The following is a 12,224-nucleotide window of genomic DNA, read 5'->3' on the forward strand; positions in this document are numbered from 1 at the left end:
TGGATTTGCTCGCACCATAATCCTGCCTGGCAAAAAACTCTTCCTGCAACCTTCTCTGTCTCTTCCTGAGCATTTTGGCTTGTGCTGGGCTACTGTGAGGTGGTGAGTGGAGGTGGTTCCCTACCTGTCTCGTTTAAGGCCCTTTATTAACGCCATGGCATATCAGACCCCAGTAAACCCTGAACCAATGGGGTTTTCCTCCAGAGCCTTCGCTAGGCAGGCTGGCAAGGCTGCCAGGGAGGCCATCAGAGGCACCAAACCTTATTCCAAACCCAGGCCTAAACAGGGATTGGGGCAGGATAAGGACGCCATACGTCACCAGAAGGCCCTAGAAAAACATTTTTCCAAGGCCCAGCAACAGGCCCAGGCTTCCCAGTTGGTGGACCCTCAGGAATCCTCCGGGGAGGATGCCCTTGCCCAGGCCCAACCTATCTCCGATAGCAAGGGGGAAGGCCAAGAATTCTCGCCCATGGCTTCTTTGGCCATGGCAGCCTCACCAGGCCCCTTGATGGCAGATCAGCCGACCTCTTCTCCTGTCCTTCAGACCTGGAGGAGGGGCCAGCCCCCGTGGGGCCCTTGGCACCGCAACGTCCACCCCCCAGGCCCAGACCCGGGCTTTGCCCAGTCGAGGAACAGGGGCCCAACCTTTCAGTGGAAATGCAAGAGGTCATCAACAGGGCTATTTCTCAGGACATTGAAGTGGGCATGCAACAGAGAGGCACACACACTTGCAAGACCCGCCATCTGGAGCCCCAGGCAGCTCCCAGTATTGCATCCTTCTCCCAGCTTCCTCAGTCCCCCCATTCCTCCCTAGCCTCGGAGGGAAGAGGAGGAGGACTTGTTACCTAGGCAGGAGCCCGAGTTCTCGGGGGATGAAGGTGGTTCTTCCGAAAAGCCTACCTTTTTGGGCCTATTTAAATTGACCAACTTCAAAACCATCCTGGATAAAGCTAAGATAGCGACCCGCATGGGGTCTACCCCCTCGGCTCCGACGGCCCAAGACCCAGATGATCTATCTGGGGACCTTTTTGAAGAACCAGTGTTGGCCCAGGAGATAGTCCCAGTTCCCAAACTATTCCCCAACATGGTCCAAAAGCAATGGGTGCAGCCTCCTACCATGGCTACCCCAAGCAACAATGATAAGAAGCTTTATACAGTAGATGCCAGCCTGGAGGATTTGCTTAAATTACCTCCAATTGATCCTCCCGTGGCGGCACTCACTTCTATGTCCGTTCTTCCCCCTGACTTGTTAGAGGGGCTCAAGGCCGAGGACAAAAGGACCGAGACTGCTTGCCACAAAACTCACCAGGTGGCAGCAAGGGCGATTAAGTCATCCGCCTCAGCCTCCTTCCTTTCCAGGGCAGCCCTGCTTTGGTTGAGGCAGTTGCTGAGGAAAATTCCGGCCAAGGACACCAAGTTGAGGCAGGATGTCAGATCATGGCGGCCACAGAATACACCGCCGATGCCACTCTGAACGCTGCCAAGTTTGCCTCCCGAGCCCTAGCGTCCAATGTCACCACCAGACGCCTCTTGTGGCTGAGACACTGGAACATGGATATGCGTTCCAAGTGGAAGCTTGTCACAGCCCCCTTTAAAGGGGACAAGCTCTTCGGGGTGGTCCTGGATCCTGTCCTAGTGGAAAACAAGGACAAGAAGAAGGTGATGCCATCGGTCTCTAAGAAGTCCGATCGGAAGGGTTCCAGCTCCTACAGGAGGCAACCCTTTCGGAACACTGAACCTTCTACTAGCTCCGCCCCATTTCATCGGGCGTATCCCCAGCAAACCGATCGGTCCCAGGACCGTCAGTCCTTTCGTGACAGAGGGTGCCAGCAACACTACTCCAAACGCCCATTTCGGGGAGGATCTGGTTCACGCCCCTTCAGAAGATACAAATAACCATCAACGATCAGCTCCCATAGGAGGGCGTCTCCAGTTATTTCACGCCAAGTGGGAGCAGATCACGTCGGACCAGTGGGTCCTACAAACGATCTGCATGGGCCTTACCTTGGAGTTCCTTTCCCTTCCCCCCCCGCCACTTCATCAGGTGCCCCGCCCCTTCATGCCCAGTCAAACGGTCCCTCATGGAACAGGAGATCAGGCATCTCAGGGATGTCAGGGCCATAGAGGCTGTTCCGGCGGGTCAGGAGGGGACAGGATTTTACTCAATCCTGTTCCTGGTTCCCAAAAGTTCCGGGGGGTGGAGGGGAATATTGGACCTAAAAAGGTTAAACTATCATGTAACCTATCGAAGGTTCAAAATGCAATCCCTCCAATCCATCCTGGGATGCATCAGGCCGGGGGATATATTGACATCCATAGACGTCAAAGAGGCCTACCTCCACGTACCCATCCGCAAAGCCCACCGCTGATACTTGAGATTCACTTACGCAGGCCGCCATTACCAGTATCGAGCCTTGCCATTCGGCCTATCATTGGCCCCCAGGACATTGGCCTTCCTCAGATCCCATCCAATAAGACTGCACTGCTACTTGGACGATGTCTTCATCCAGTCGTCATCCCACCAACAGGCAACCAGGGACCTGGAGTACACCATCCAGGTACTTCAAGACCATGGGTTCTCCATAAACCTGGAGAAAAGTCATCTTCTTCCGACAACCAGACTACAACATTTAGGGGCCATCATTGACACCGTCTCCTGCTGGGTCTTCCTATCTCCGGAAAGGGTGACCAGCCTCAGGGAGAGGGTCGCACAAGTGCAGCGGTTGCCCCTAGCCCCTAGCCAAGGTGGTTCAGCTGTCTCAGCTTCTAGGCAAAATGATCTCGTGCCTGTCCATCGTGCCTTGGGCAAGACTTCACTTCCGTCTGCTCCAGTGGCTCCTGCTCCCTTACCAAAGCGCCAACGAGAGCAGCGCGACGAGGCTCATTGGAGGTACGGCGTTCCCTCAGATGGTGGTTGTCTCCTGCCCTGACAAAGGGGTCACCCTTCAAAGAACCTGTCCATCTCACCATCACGACGGACGCCAGCCTTTACGCCTGGGGAACTCATTGTCACAGTCGACTGGCGCAGGGCAGGTAGTCTCCTTCCGAGGCTGCTCACAGCATCAACTGGCTGGAGCTGATGGCAGTCAGGTTGGCCCTCAGCCAGTTCCAGTCCAGCATACAAGGGCGCCACGTGAGGATACTGATGGACAATGTTGCGACAAAGGCACACATCAACCGCCAAGGGGGCACCCGCTCCAGATCCTTGATGACAGAGGCCGAACTCCTAGGACGGTGGGTGGAGAAGCACCTCCTGTCCCTTCAGGCGGAACACATCTCGGGCATGACCAACACCCAGGCGGACTGGCTGAGCAGGGCCAGGGTCGACCACTTGGAGTGGTGCCTGCATCCACACCTATTCCAGCAATTGTCCCAGAGGTTCGCCCGTCCGCAGGTAGACCTGTTCGCCACCGCATCCAACACGCACCTCCTGAGGTTTTTCATGAGGTTCCACGACCCGCGTGCCGAAGGAGTCAACGCCTTGCACTCTCCTTGGCCGCAGGAACTACTGTACGCCTTCCCTCTGTTGCCTCTACTTCCCAGAGTCATCCGGAAGATCCTGTCGGAGGCGGCGGAGGTACTTCTGGTGGCATCATTTTGGCCCAGGAGAACCTGGTTTGCAGACCTGGTGAGTCTCTCCATTGAACCACCGTGGCGGATCCCTCCGCAGGAGATCTCTCTCAGCCAGGGGGCTCTCCAACATCCGGAGCCCCAGTGGCTGCAACAAGCCATCTGACGCTTGAGAGGGATCTCCTGAGCAGAGGCAGTCTCTCGGCCAAAGTGATCTGCACCATCCAGGCGTCCAGGCGTCCGTCCACGACCCGGATCTATGACGCTACCTGGAGAGCCTTCGCCAGCTGGTGCTCTGCTCGTGGATCTTCAGCCTCCTCAGCCTCGGTCCCTGTCATCCTGGACTTCCTGCAAGATGGTTTGGACAGGGCGTGGCGCCTAACACTCTATGGCGTCAGATGGTGGCTAGTTCCCGATGGACATTCCTCGCTTGGCCGACATCCTACCATTCACAGTTTTCTCAGGGGCGCAACTAACCTGAGGCCCCAAGTGGTTCACAGATATCCATCCTGGGACCTCAACGTAGTGCTACGAGCTCTTATCGGCCCACCATTTGAGCCACTTAGGACTGCTAGTCTCAAACATCTGACATTTAAGACAGCCTTTTTGGTTGCCATCACCTCCGTTCATCTATTTCGGAGTTAGCTGCCCTGTCCATCAGAGAGGACTTATGCTTGATTCGATGGGACAGGGTAATTCTCAGGCTGGACCTGTCGTTCATCCCCAAAATCAACTCCTTGTTCCACCGAGCCCAGGAGGTGGTTCTACCGGACTTCTGTCCACATCCTAAGATATCCGAGGGAGAAACGCTGGCATTTGCTGGATGTGCGTAGGATGCTTCGCAGGTACATCAAGCGCACGGCGGGGTTTCGATGATCTGAATCACTCTTCATATCATTCCAGCTGGCTTCCCAGGGCAGGAAAGTGTCTTTCTCTACGATCGGTGGGTGGCTGAGAGCCTGCATCGCCCTTGCTCGTGTCGTGCAGTCCAAATCTGTGCCTCACAACATTACAGCACATTTGACTAGGAGCGGCACCACCACAGCAGCCTGGGCGACCCAGGCACCGATTGAGGAAATTTGCAAGGCGGCTACCTGGACTTGTCTCCATTCGTCCAAAATTATAAATTGGACACCTTTGCATCAGCAGAGGGGGTGTTTGGTAGGCGTGTTCTTCAAGGCATTCACACCAGCGGAGAGACTCTGAATGCTGTGGCTTCCCGCCCTAGTGACAATTAGCTTGGGCATGTCCCTTGCTTGGACTCTCCAGAGCAGCACCCAGGAAAATGATCATTGTCTTACCTGAAGGGTCGTTTTCAGGGCGCTGCGAAGGAGAGTCCACCCCACCCTGGGGTCTGGCTCCGCTGGTGACGGTTTGAACCTTACGGTTCCAGTTGATTTGGTTTTATTATTGACTTGTTTACATTGTTGGACTTCTCAGCGCGCAACAGTTTCACGTCCTCATTGAAAAAATCTGAAGATAATCAGCACCGGAGGCGTGGTTTAAAGTTTCAATTCAGTTCTGGGCAGATTGGCTGTATTTAACCCTTGCTTGGACTTTCCAGAGCAGTGCCCTGAAAACGACCCTTCAGGTAAGACAATGGTCATTTTGACAAAACTGGCATATCCATTTTGATAAAACTGGCGTATAAAATATTTGATCTAATATGTGTTATTAAATAAATCTTGCACACAAAAGCTTATTATTCTTCAATGTGCCAAGACTCCCTTATGTTAATGTTTTAAGAAATATTTTATTGAACTTGTCAGAAGTATTGTTTTGTAATAAAGGCCATAAAAGTTAGTTAATTTAATCCATTATAAAGAAAATATTTATCCAACAGCTATAAAAATAGATCAGCTTTATAAAATATGTTTATAACCATAAGGCAATAAACAGACTTACAATAAAAGCAGAGCTGGTTCGATGGAACAAAGAAAAATTGTGAAAATTCAGCTAGTAACAATATTTTGAAAAGAACATTACTGTTCCCTGCTTTAGATCTAGAGCAAATTAAGTTTGTTGATGGCTAAATGAGTGTTTGTATTAATAAAATAAAATAAAAACTACCAATATAAAGTCAGATGGAAATAAGATACAAAAATACTTTAGGTCTTAATCCTTTATTTAAAAATTGGTCAGTCCAAACTTTAAACCCAGGTTTAAATGTATAACTGACTCACAATTCCAATAATGTCTGTGGAGATTCTCAAGTCATCCAGGTCATGGTTGCTACTTGGAGAATCTGTAAGAAGCCAAATCTGCTATCATAACCTTTTTGCGAATAGATAATGCTCTTAATAGCATCCTTTTTGGAAAAGCACGCAGAACATGTTTTGTACTTTAAATGTGTTTCTGGCCAAAAAAAAAAGTTGACTTACCTGAGACAGACTTAAGACTTGATTATTTTTTATATACAGTACATTCTCTGAGTTTAAGCAGTTTGGCTTAAAAGTCCTTTTAATCTATTTCCCAAAATATCCAGGAGTTCTCCCAAACCCAAAGCTGCAAATGATCTAAAATGTGCTTTGGGAGTTTTTGCAGTTTACCGTGTCCAGTAGCGTGAAGGAGAACAATGAAAATATGTACCGGCATGGTGAAAAAAGCCTGAAAAGTTGGGGTTGATTTTTGACAGTTGTGACAAGAACAATATAAGTAGCTTGACTGATCACTCTAGGTAAAAGTCTGTATAACAGTGACAACATCGCATTGCCTTACTTGAGTCCAGTTACCTGAATTGTTTTCAGCTCTTGACATCTAAAGATTAAGATAAAACACTTGCAGCACAATCCTACCTATGTTTACTCATGACCAGTGGTGGGTTCCTACCGGTTCGCACCGGATCGCGCGAACCGGTTGAAGATCGAACCCGGAAGTAACCGGACCCGGAAGTAACCGGGAACCGGCACCGGTCCTGTCACTTTATCCCCCTTGCCATCCCAACGGAGCTCGCTCGCTCCCCCGCCCGTCCGCACTAAGCTAGCTAGCCCAGCTAGCCGCTCATTGATTGGCTGGAGTTCAGCCAATCAGTGAGCGGGCTGGAGGCGACCCGTTTAAAAGCGGGTTGTCCTCCATTTCAAAACTCCCTTCTCTTCGCTGGGAGCTTGCTGCTTCCTTCAGGTAAGCAACTAAGCGCGAGGGGGGGTGGGAGGCTAGCTTCGGCGAGGAAAGGCCTCTAGGCCTTCCCTCGCTGAAGCGGCGGGCTGGCGTGGGCCGTGCGGGCGGTGGGCAGCTAGCTGCACCCGGGAAAGGCCGCTGGGCCTTTCCGGGATGAAGCGCCAGCGTCGCGTGGGACGCGCGGCCGCCGGGAAGCTAGCTGCGCCCGGGAAAGGCCGCTGGGCCTTTCCGGGGCGAAGCGCCGGCGTCGCGTGGGACGCGCGGCCGCCGAGAAGCTAGCTTCGCCCGGGAAAGGCCGCTGGGCCTTTCCGGGACGAAACGCCGGCGTCGCGTGGGACGCGCGACCGCCGGGAAGCTAGCTTCGCCCGGGAAAGGCCGCTGGGCCTTTCCGGGACGAAGCGCCGGCGTCGCGTGGGACGCGCGGCCGCCGGGAAGCTAGCTTCGCCCGGGAAAGGCCGCTGGGCCTTTCCGGGACGAAGCGCCGGCGTCGCGTGGGACGCGCGGCCGCCGGGAAGCTAGCTGCGCCCGGGAAAGGCCGCTGGGCCTTTCCGGGGCGAAGCGCCGGCGTCGCGTGGGACGCGCGGCCGCCGGGAAGCTAGCTTCGCCCGGGAAAGGCCGCTGGGCCTTTCCGGGACGAAGCGCCGGCGTCGCGTGGGACGCGCGGCCGCCGGGAAGCTAGCTGCGCCCGGGAAAGGCCGCTGGGCCTTTCCGGGGCGAAGCGCCGGCGTCGCGTGGGACGCGCGACCGCCGGGAAGCTAGCTGCGCCCGGGAAAGGCCGCTGGGCCTTTCCGGGACGAAGCGCCGGCGTCGCGTGCGACGCGCGGCCGCCGGGAAGCTAGCTGCGCCCGGGAAAGGCCGCTGGGCCTTTCCGGGGCGAAGCGCCGGCGTCGCGTGGGACGCGCGGCCGCCGGGAAGCTAGCTTCGCCCGGGAAAGGCCGCTGGGCCTTTCCGGGACGAAGCGCCGGCGTCGCGTGGGACACGCGGCCGCCGGGAAGCTAGCTGCGCCCGGGAAAGGCCGCTGGGCCTTTCCGGGGCGAAGCACCGGCGTCGCGTGGGATGCGCGGCCGCCGGGAAGCTAGCTTCGCCCGGGAAAGGCCGCTGGGCCTTTCCGGGACAAAGCACCAGGCTGGCGTGGGCGGCAAGCCTCCGCGAGGCTAGGCCAAAAGCCCCCCACCCTCCCCTCTCCAGCCTCGCCTGGCTGGCTAAGCCCTAAGAGTCTTAAACAGTCTTACCTGTCCTCCTGCCTCTCTGCCTGTCTGCTGCCTGTTGCATCGGAGAGCTGCTGATTCTGCCTGCTGGTAAGTAACCTGGTTTTTTTTCTTTTATTTTTTTAATGTATTTTAAAATAATATTTTATTTATTGTGCATAGAATTTTTTAAAATATTTTTACTTAAAAGTATTGAGTGTAGAATATTTTAAAATGGTTTACTTCAATTTATTGTGTATGGATTCTTTTTTAAAATTGTCTCAGACTATTTTAAAAAAGATTCTATCCAAAATAAATTAAAATAAACAATTTTAAAATATTCTATACTCAATACTTTAAAATGTATTGTGTATAGAATTGTTTTAAATTGTTTTATTGTAATTTATTGTGTATTGAATGTTTTTAATGGTTTCATTTTAAATTATTGTGTGTGGAGTAGTTTGAAATGGTACAGTATAAATTATTGCTGGTGGAATAATGGTTACAGTTGGTACAATACCTTAAAATAGTTATAGTATAAATTATTGCTGGTGGAATACTTAACAATGGTTTTTAAGGATTTTTTTTATTTATAAAATATCTTTTTTAAATTATTGTTTGGGAATTTTTATGTTTTAATTGTTTATAAAATATATTTACTACAAGAAATATTATTCCTTTTTGCAAATGTTTTCTTTGTGGTGCAATATGTTGCTTAAAAGTGTTCAGACCAGGTTTATATATCTCAAAGTGGGTGCTTTTCTATGGGCAGGCCAGGTTGGTGCAAGGCAGCTTTGCCAGATTTTGTGTGTTTCTATGTGATACCTGGTTGTTTAGGTAATTGTGAGGTGGTTGCTGGTTCTGTGAGCTTCCTGGCACTGTCCTTTATAATTTCCCACAATGCCTTGATGGTTTTTATTCCAGTGGCTTTGTCTTTCCTGTCCTTAGGGTTAGGGGGGAAAAAAACACTGGTTTCATTTGCAGTCTTTGGGGGGGGGAGGGACAAAAAGGAGAAAGAGGGAGGAGGTGGGGGAAAGTGGGATCCTTGCTGCTTTCTGAGCTTGGTGGTTTTTTTTACAGACATTTCACTACCAAACTAGGTAACATCATCAGTGCTAGATGGGGTTGTGGGGAAAGGAGGAGGAGGAGAAGTCGAAGGACAAAAAGGAAAAAGATAAGGAGGGAGAGGACTGTGGGGTCCTTTGGTGTTCTCTGAACCTGGTGGTTTTTAATTATTTTTAGGGAATTTTTATTTATTTATTGTTTATAGAATGTTTATTACAAGAAATGTTATTCCTTTTTGCAAATGTTTTATTTGTGATGCAATATGTTGCTTTTAAGTGTACAGGTTGGTGTATGGTATGTGTCTCAAGGTGGCTTCTTTTCTATGGGCAGGCCAGGTTGGTGCAAGGCAGCTTTGCCAGATTTTGTGTGTTTCTGTGTGATACCTGGTTGTTTAGGTAATTGTGAGGTGGTTGCTGGTTCTGTGAGCTTCCTGGCACTGTCCTTTATAATTTCCCACAATGCCTTGATGGTTTTTATTCCTGTGGCTTTGTCTTTCCTGTTCTTAGGGTTAGGGAAAAAAACTGGTTTCATCTGCAGTCTTTTGGGGGGGAATTGTTTTTTTTTTGTGTGTGTGTGTGTGTTTTCCTGGCACTGTCATAGTTTGTGTTTGTGGGTATGTAATGTCCTGCAGTTATCTACACATTAATAATGATCAAGTACTAATAATATTTCCTTATACATTTTAATGACCTTTCCTTTCATAATTGGTGTTTTCTTTCATACTTTTAGATTTCTAATTGCTGTTTCTGTTAGTTAGCAATTGATAAAACAAATTCCACGTGAAAAAGTATTCAAAGCCTTCTTGGTTTTAATTGTCAATTTATTCATTCTTGCACATTCTAATATTTATTCATTTTCATATCTTTGTTTTTTCCACTGTTGTGCAAACACAATTCCAACAGCTGTTAACATGTGTAAAATTAAATATGTATTTATTCCCTTCTGTAAGTAGCTCTTTTATTGTTTTGTGTACTTATTTTAATCTTATTTAAGTAGTAAGTGCACAAAATAATAAATTTCCTTTTTTATATTTTCTTTTTGTAGATCATTCATTGGGGCAAAAAATTCAGTGACATTGTCTTGGCCACTCCCATCCGGTCACATGACTGCCAAGCCACTCCCACCCGGTCACATGGCCGGCAAGCCACTCCCACCCGGTCACATGGCCGGCAAGCCACTCCCACCAGGTCACATGGCTGGCAAGCCACTCCCATAAAGGAGGCCACACCCACAGAGTAGGTTCCAAAAAATTTTGAAACCCACCACTGCTCATGACTAAGTACCACTGTGTCAGGAAAAAGTACCTAAAATTGTAGTTTTTGAGATGTAGATATTTATTTGATCTTTTCATTATTCTAACCAATAAAATTTGATTACATAAAACTTTTTCTTAGTTGAGAAGATTCTCTTCTTTAATCCAAAATTTAATCCAGCTATTTCAGGTATCAAATGTTACTGCATTCTGTTAGGGGTGGGTGAGTGGATATAATGGCCACAGTTTTGCGAGATTTTGACTATCGTAATTGGTTTTCAGTTTCTCAGAAGATCACCAAGCCATGTAGGATCTTACGAAGCTTCAATTTTACCTGAAATCCTGCATGCTCTTGTGCAAGATTTAGCCATTTCAGAGATTTTTTAAAAATCTTATTTTATTACTGTTTCTGTAAAATGGTTTCATATTTTTCCGTTTCCCGATAAAATGACCATATCAGTGTTTTCAGGGCCCATTTTGGCAAGTCTTTTTAATGAAGAAGCCCCTTACATGCATTCTGTGCAAAACGGAAATACTTTCTTTGATAAGTTAACATAAACACAGGCCCTGCGAATCCCAAATGAACTCCCAAATGAGTTGAACCTCTGTAAAGTGTGTTCATCCATATGGACTATTCTATTGTTTGGTTGCTGAGAAACCCCCTCCCCATCACACATTTCGAGTGGCTGGAACTTGGAGTAGGGCTGTCATCACAGAGAATACCCAGTGTCAACACTTCTGCTTGAGAGATGTTTAAGTCTGTTAGACTGCAGTCACTTTCTTGGGGAATTAGTCCAAATGAACTCTATTAATTTCTGAGTGTGTATATAGAAGATTTCACTGTGAGTGTGTTCTGTTGTAAATCAAAAAGTAAAGCAAACGATTCTTGGTAAAGGAAATATTAATGAAATAGTATTTATTGGGTGAGAAATTTTAAAAGTTGTATTCTACTTTGGGAGTGTTGATATTGTATCTTTATATTAAATGAATAATTAAGTGGATTCCTGGATGATATTGTCTTGTGGACTGATGTGTAAAAGTGTTCCTTTTACTTCTCAGTGCTCTAAATAGTCAATTGAATAAGCGTACAGTACAGCTTGCTTTCTTTAAGCATAGAAGTGGGTTGGGACCTTATGAACTCTGAAAGTCTTGTGCATTTTGAATTGTAAATGCAAACTATTCCTTTGTACATATCAATAGAGAATTTTGCAGAAGAAAAGTTCCATTTGATTAATCCTGGTCAAACTTGACCTTGACATATTCCTTCTTCTGGCAAAATAAAATGAAAAACCATCAGAACCAAGATGTTCTTCCCTCTTCTCTTCATCCTTCCTCTTACTCCCTCTTCAGCTGGTGTTTTGGTCACCTTCCTGCTTGCATGTGCCTGCATAATTCCTGTTCCCAGCCAGGGTCTGCACGCTTTGGCAGTCAACCCAGTGTTGAAGTTGGAGGGCTTTTGTTCAGTGTCTGCTTTTCCAAAATCATGGTCTTCCAGGGAACTCCGAGTGACCACTCCTGGAACCCTAGGGTTCCACACAGCCCTGGCTAAGAAACCCCGCACTAGGCTAAAGTATGGTAGGCTAGTTTGTGGTTCATTGCCTTTTATGAGCAAAGGCAGGAGTGTCTTCATGCAGATGTTATAGAATGTTTTCTGTATGTAAGGATACAAACCCATTTTAGTTGAGAGAAGGAAATGGTTAAAGTACATTGTATACATTATTTTACATTCAATGCTGTATATTCTGTTATTGTAAGGTGTTAGTGTTCTGAGAGGTTCTAAAAGTCTTGAATAGTTTACCTTTGCTCAGATTTTGAAATAAACAAATCATTAACACATTTTTAAGGAAGAAGAGACTGCAATAATTTGTTATCTAATCTGGTCTTTCTCTACTCCATAATATTCGGGGATGGACATATTTGCAGATATGCTAGTTGTTCATATGTCTGTTAGGGAATAGGGCCAATTATAGTTTCAGTAAAGATGTGAGAATGATAGCCACTAAGTTCATCCTGTTTAGTATGTGAATGAGGCA

The 12,224-nt window shown here is 48.1% G+C and overlaps 1 protein-coding gene across 1 annotated transcript in view; it reads left to right on the top strand.

Annotated features, from left to right (window-relative positions):
• DEF6 (DEF6 guanine nucleotide exchange factor) overlaps positions 1 to 12,224 on the top strand; it is a 65,001-nt gene that overhangs the window by 18,877 nt on the left and 33,900 nt on the right. The window lies entirely within an intron of this gene.

This window comes from Natrix helvetica (genome assembly GCF_964273705.1).
Source record: "Natrix helvetica genome assembly, chromosome: 3".
NCBI lineage: Eukaryota > Metazoa > Chordata > Lepidosauria > Squamata > Natricidae > Natrix > Natrix helvetica.